This window comes from Myotis brandtii, unplaced genomic scaffold, assembly GCF_000412655.1.
Source record: "Myotis brandtii unplaced genomic scaffold, ASM41265v1 scaffold237, whole genome shotgun sequence".
NCBI lineage: Eukaryota > Metazoa > Chordata > Mammalia > Chiroptera > Vespertilionidae > Myotis > Myotis brandtii.
The window spans coordinates 5,669,898-5,677,453 of record NW_005358943.1 but is presented as its reverse complement, the minus strand read 5'-3'; positions in this window follow the sequence as shown (position 1 = coordinate 5,677,453).

Below are 7,556 nucleotides of genomic sequence, written 5' to 3'. Positions count from 1 at the left end.
GGTTATTTGGCAATAAGGAGTTAAGGTAAAAAACAAAAAAAACACCAAAATGGTGTTGGCTGGTCGTGGAGGCTGAGGTGGTTCTGAAGGTGATGACTGGAAAAGGTGGTGATTGGAGGTTGGTCAGAGGCTGTCCCTGGGTCTGTCCTGTCTAAACACTGTTGAAGCAAGAGACAGATTCGGGGACCACTGAGGGCACAGCCTCCCCAAATGTTTTTAATCTGGGTTGGTTGAATCTATAGATGCGGAACCTGTGAATATGGAGGGCTTGTTGTATTTGCTAATTTAATATCACTTTATGTTGACATGGTGATAATGTAGAATCCTTTGCAAAGATACTTGACCTTTATAAACACCAGTGTCCTCAGATACATGAGGTCAATGCCTGAAATATTGCCCCATTTAGTTCTCTACATAAAAGCTACCATTTGTTAAGTGCAAAAATACTAGTCCATATTGTTCTTTGAGGATGATTAATTGCGTAAGAAAGAATCCTATTATTTGTATTGCTCAGCAAAATAAAAATGGTCTGTGGGTTGCCCTTGCATAGCACGAGTTTAGTCATCTGAGGCCTAAGCCCATGAATTCTATGAACATTGGGAACCAGGGTGAGGGTCAGAGGGAGCATCTGACTGGACTTACCTAGACGAGAGGGACAGAGAGGAGAGGACCAAGGTTGAGTGGGGGACAACAAGTGGAGTGGGGGTGAAGCGATGGGAAAGAGAGGGCTGATAGGTAGGAGGAAGAGTTGTAAAATCAGAGACCTGGCAAAATAATAAAGAGAAAATTATGTTAAGGTGAAGTTAAAGACTTAAGAGTCAGAAATTCAGGAGAACATTAAGTTATAATTTCCAGAGTATCATGAACTGTCTGAGACATTGGGCAGAGGGGCTTAGCCTCATCACAGAACCTCCTAGTGAGAGCGGCTATATCCTCCTGTAAGTTCCCAAAGGTCCCAGCCACATCATGAGCGAGGGGGACGATGTGAGGAGAAGCAGCCTCCAAAGGCACAAACCCTGCTGTGCACAGAATGGGCTTCTTTTGATTGGACTCCAACCCACCCCAAGCCCCTTCAAAGGCACTGGCTGGGTCCTCTGTTCCTCCGTTTTCCTAACATACCTGGTGGCAATGACACACCAAATTGGTGCCTGTATGTTTTTGCCAGGACACTGGGGTTAGTGTGTGTGTGTGTGTGTGTGTGTGTGTGTGTGTGTGTGTGTAAGATTTCATTTTAAGAGAATAGGGAGAAAAATAGATCTTTATCAATTCTGCATAAAGGATAAATGCAGAAGTTTTTATGCTCTTCAAATATCTTTTTAGAGATAGTGGGAGTCTCTGAACTCCCTAGTATGTGAGTGAGGTGCCTGCTGGGGGATGTGTGAGCACATGTACACACTCACATATCCATATATACACAGATCAGATGTCATTGCAAGGTACAGAGGGCCATTCTGTAAGAGAGATGAAACCATTATCTTTAATCCTAACCACTGCCCATATGCAGATACATTATCAAGCCGAATAAAACACAGCTCCTTGCAAATAGGTAGCAAATCTGAAGACTGTATCGCTGAGGAGGAACACATGCCACCAACTGTCCCCTACTTGGGTGAGCAACCCATTCCTGAGACCTGGATTTCCACACTTTCTCATGTGCCCTTTGGGTTGTGTCACAACCCAATGGCATTCTGTCACTTTCTAAGGCTTCCCAGATCCCTGCTTTTCTCAAGGTGCCTCTTCAGCCAGAAAGTCATTCCAGTCTTAAAAAGCTTCATATGTATTGTGACCCTCAGACCCCGCCTGACTGCCCCAGAGCCCAGGCAAGCACATCTCACCATCCTTTAATCCGATCCAGGCACGTGTTGCTTGTTATCGGGTCTGCCAGCCCTTCTTGGTTCTGATCCTTCAAGTTAGAGTTCTCAATGGTTCCAGTCACTCTGGTCAGGACAAGTTTTTCCAGAAGTCCTTCCTCTGAGGGCCCCCAGCTCAAAATGCCTCCCACTGGAGTCTCCCCCCAACTCTTCCCAACTGCCCCCAAACTCTTGTCCTGCAGAACATTTGCATCTCAGCCCAAAGGTCACTTCCGTAGTGAGGCCTCCCGCAGCCAGCCAGTTTCCTTCAGAGGACTTATACTTTGAAATTACGTTTACTTGTCGTTTTTTACTTGTTTTTCTCCCATTGTTCTGTATATTTCTGGAAGACCAGAAATTTTTGTTTCCTCCTGTATTCGCAGGGGCTGGCACAGCGCATGCACACATAGGAGCATTTGTTCATGAGCGAATAGACTTTCGGGGACAAAAAAATTTATCTGTTCATTTTGTGTTCGTTTGCCACAATTAAGATTATGGCATCTCACTCTGAGAACACCACTGTCAGATTCCCCCCTTGTGTTTTCTGTGCCAATTTATCCTTAAATAATTCTGATGAACTTCAGCTGATCCACCATCAGTTTTCTTTTTTGTTTTTATAAAAGAACACGGAAAACCAACGTGATAAAAGCTACTCACAAGCCCAAGGCTTGGAGGAAAGAAAGAAACTTCTTTTTACTCTTTGGACTGAATGCCTTTCATCAAGTCCAAGTTTTTATTTCCCCAAAGCTTTTCTCTGTCAAGCTTGGCAAAGTGCTGTCTCCTAGGAGAATTACACAAGAACAAACTTCAAAATGTGAAGAAAGAGAGACGCATGCTTCAGAGCCAAACAGCAGAGAAGTCTTTCAGATGGATCCCCCCAAAGATCAAGTGCAGTCCTTTTCCCCAAGTGCATTACTTTCCTAAACTGACTTGAACCAAATGGATGAACAAGGACCTTTCACACCGTATAAACCAAGCCGGAAGGAGATAAGGATGCCAGCAAATAGGCTCAGGAAGGGTTTATCTGCCTAAATTTCAGGGCAACAAGCTGCTTCTTGTCACATGTTCTCTTAGGAGAAGCGGGCGGGCGAGTGTGTCCTGGATGGTGATGATGCAGCAGCTGTGGGGTGGGGGTGGGCTGGACATTACACCAGAGAAGGGGAGAAAGGAAGATGCAAATTTGAAGCTGAATGTCCCCAGGGGCCTGACTGACAGAAAATCTTTCCATTGATTGTGCCATAAAAGCCAATCCCTTTCTGCCTTCCGGGGCCAAATTGGCAAAGCCTGGACGGTGTTTGCTACAAACCAGAGCACAGAGGAAGCCATTTCTTGTCAACAGAACAGTGCTTCCCAAACTCACCCAATCTTAAGAGTTACCTAGGAACTTAAAAACGAGGAATCCCAGGGCCCCTCCTGCAGGTTCTGGGTGAGTAGGTCTGGGCCCCGGTATGAACATTTTTATTTGTAACAAGTACACCAGCTGATTGTGCCCATTAGGCAGGTCTGGGGACAGGCATTGGATAGTTGGCCCCATTTCTCCTTCTTTTGCTGATTCACCCATCTTTCAGGCAAGCCCCAGCAGCTGCCTTCCCAATCTTTGAAGAATCTCAGTATGCTCTCTTGGTTTACTCATTCAGAGCTAGAGTGTGGTTCTGTAAACGGGACCTTGGTGGAGATGCCCCAGTGTTAAAGGTGGAACTGGATGTGGAGGCAGAGGTATCAGGAGAGAATCCCTTTAGGGAGGGAGCAGCCTTCTCCACCTCTAGGCATTCTCGAGGCCTCTCTTTATGCTCCCAATCCAATCACCTCTCCCCCCACAATTTCTTCCACCACCTCTAAGCTCATTCCTGAATCTTTCTCTCTGTCTTTTGGAACTTCACAGCCTTCTCTTCATCTGTGCGTTTCCACGTCACACTCTACTGGTTCAACTCTGTACTCAATTGCTGTCCTCTCCAACCCCACACCTGTTTCTCTTCCTGAGCTCGCCTCCTGGGTTACTTCTTCTACAAGTGGAACCCTCATCCCCTTAGTTACCCAGGCCTGGATCCTGATGTCTCTCTCTTTCTAATTCCTTTCATCCAATTCTAATTATCTGCTTATGGCAGTGGTTTGCAACTCAGGCTGCAAAACAGAATCATTTGGAAAGATTTTAAAACATAACCATGCCTGGGCTCCACTCCCAGAAATTCTGGTGTAATTGGTCTGTGGTGAGGTCAGGCCATGGAGAGCTGTTAAAACTTCCCAGGTGATTCTACTGTGCAGCTAGGGCTCCCCCTCCTTCCCTGCTCATACCCTTCCACAGGAAGCAAGTCTGATCTGCAGGGCTGGGGTTAGGAGAGCGAGGCACTTACCTTGGGCACAGAATTCAAGGGAGTGTCCAAACCCTCAGTAATCACGATCAATAATATTTTATACAAAAATTTAATAATAAAAAATTAATGCAAAAAAGTCCATGATAAACAACACATCAAAATTTTATAAAACAGGCTGTGTTGGTGTGTTTGCTTTATAACCCTGTGTTATTTTGCAACAGGAGCAATTGTTCCCAATCAGGCTGGGGTTCCCAGGCCGGTGTGGCTGTCACAGTCCTCTCATGGGTTTAGGAGGGTTGACCAAGGCTGCAAACAGATTAGGCAATGAGGCGCTCGAGATTTTTCAAGAGTTTATTTTACTTTTAATTTTCTTAGTCATTGATTTTAGAGAGAAAAAGGGAGAGAATATGAGAGAGACAAATGTTGATTTGTTGTTCCCCTTATCTATGCATTCATGGGTTGATTCTTGCATGTGCCCCAGTCGGGGATCAAATCCACAACCCTGGCTTTGGGACCATGCTCCAACCAACTGAGCTACCCAGCCAGGCTTGAGAGTTTATACTAACTTTTTTCTATTTGATTTAAAACATGGGAGAGTATTTTGATAAGATCAATATTAGAAATTCATCATTCAACTCACTTCTTCAATCGGACAGTTTAACCCTCATAGTAATCCAGTCCCACTGATTTCCTTGAGACATCCTTGAAGGCAGTCCAGGAAAGGCATTCTAATCAGAGTTTAAGCAATGGTGCATCTCTGTGTCTCCTGAGGTAGCCACTTTGAAGTTCTTTAAATAAGCGAGTTCTGCTATATGTTAAAATGCAAACTTAATTCTAACTAATCTATCTTTGAAGAGCAGCAAACATGATCTCTCAGAAGAGACCAGTAGCTTCAAACTGGCCTGAGCCATTAAGACATTTTTAACAATTCCAAGAAAAGTCTTTCTTTACTCAGATGTCAAGTATTACTTCTCAAAGTCAAAGTCTTCATGATCACTCCCATTTAATGTTAATTGAGAAGCATCTCCCTCAAGTGCAAAATACAGAGGCTTTTCTACCAAGGAAACAACATAGATTTTCTGGTTTATTTCTCATTGTGTGCTTTTAAAATAGATGATTAGGCTTATTCTGAGAAAGGTGCTACAGAAGTATCTTGTTTACTATCTAAGTGTGAAGAGAAAAAAGGGAACCTCATTGTGCCATAAGTTAAGTTGGTCTTGGTGTGTGACAACTCTGTGTCCCCATGTCTCCAGAGGAAGTTTCTGAGAAAAAGTAGGTTTAGAACTGATTGTGGGAGGATGAAAAGTAGGATAAAAAGGCACAAATCTGACCAATACGAAGAAGATATAATCCTAGGAAAAGGGAGCATTGATGTAAAAGAAGAATGAAGGAATAATGGGTAGAGAGAGTGAGGGAAAGTTAGCCTAACCACACCACAGCTTGAAATAAGGGATGATAAGTAGAGACCCTTTAAGTTTATGGGGCGATTATGAGATTTAATGTGGAGGGACATAAACCTTTGATGCTCTTTGAATTAGGAAAAAAAGCTTCAAGATGAAGGATATATGAAATAATACCTACCCGGGCAGATATTTTGTTAGCTCTGTGCTCTAACTGAGCTAACTAGCCATTTACATCAGGAAGGTATTTTATAGTGAAGTTTTTCATTTGATACCCTTTCTTTTGGATAAATAAATAAAATTAGGAAAGGACTATTTAAAATACTTAAGAGAATAAGTGCCTTTCAAATTATGTAACCCATTACATATAAGTAAATGAGTTTAGATCATCAAGTAATACTTATTGAATTGAGTAATTGAGTACAATAGGCTAATCATAGTTTTATTTATTCTTTTAAATGGTTCCTCATGAATTTCAACTTAGAAGACTATTGGGGTTTTTAGCTTTATGTGAATTGCTTCATAAACTCAAAAGGAATAAAATTGTATTTTCATTAAAATATTCTATAACTTAATAAAATTTTATTTTCCTGGATTAATCTCTCCTGAGTTGGTCAGTCATGATGCATGTTATGCCTTCCCCTGTTGCCCAGAGAACACTTCTCACTAGGGAGCAGACATATGTGACCAAGTCTGTACCACATGACCAACCCAGCTGAATGGACCAATGGTGGGTACTGGACCCAAGGGCATCCAATCCACAGGCTGATTGTAAATTAAGAAGAGGAACAACGCAAAAGAGCTACCAATCAGAGACAGTGATGAATAGCTGGACCAATCAGACCCCCTCTTAGGAGTCTGAATTATGACATATAGGGAGAAAGTCAGTCAGCTGATAGTGGCTAAGGAGGGGTTGTGGGACCAGGGCAGGGGACAACAAGCTCCTCCCAATGCCTGACAGTAGTCCATCTAGATTCTAGATGAAGCCAGATGAGTGACTATACTGGGTTCCCAAAGAGGGTTTTGTCTCCCTGCTGCCATGTGTAACCTTACAGTACAACTTCATTCCTGAAACAGCCTGAATGAAATACTTGGAACATACAGCCCCCCAAATCTAACTAATACATAGTCCAACATTTGGTTAAATTGTGCTATATACACTTCAGAGGCAATTTGGTACAAAGACGTTAATTTTACCTCTACTAATTTTAGGACAAATGTTTTGGGAAACAGTATGAGCTATCATATATGGCTTCAATGTGTTCATTAAAATTTGTGAGCTGACTCAACAGAAACATTTCCTGCCTGTAAAATAAACAAAATAAACAAAATTATGTCAAAGGTGTCATTGCTATCATTTGGGGGTTAGAAACGAGGAGACTCGGTGATGATGGTTTTCTTCCAGAGATGGGAGATTGCATGGATTGCTGTTCCCTCTCAAATTAGGGTCTTTATGTGGTTTGTTAAGTAGTATGCCACCTAATCAATAGGTCCGAGGCTTAATGTTTGGTGGGTTTCTTTTCTTATTACCAGTAAAAGCAGAAGGTAAAACTCTGGTGACGTAACCTAGGTACTGGTTTGTGCTGAGAACATTGCTCAGGGCACAGATTTAAAAAAGGAGCAGTTAATTTGAGGGTAGCAGAAAAATATATGAAAATGGAACATTGTGTAGAAGGTGAGCATTTGAACAGAAGCTGGGGACCTGGATTCTAGATGGTTCTGTCACTAACAAGCCATGTTATCCTGGGCAAGTCCCTTTCCTCATCTCTAAAAGGAGAGAGCTGTTGCCTTGGCTGGTGTAGCTCAGTTGGTTGGGCATCCCATGCACCGAAAGGTTGTCGGTTCCATTCCCTGTCAAGGCACATGCCCGGGTTGTGGGCTCAATCCCAGTACGGAATGGGCAGGAGGCAGCCAATCGACGTTTTGTTCTCTTTTTCCTTCTGCCTTTCCCTCTCTCTAAAAATCAATAAAAATAAAAAAAATATTTGCATTGT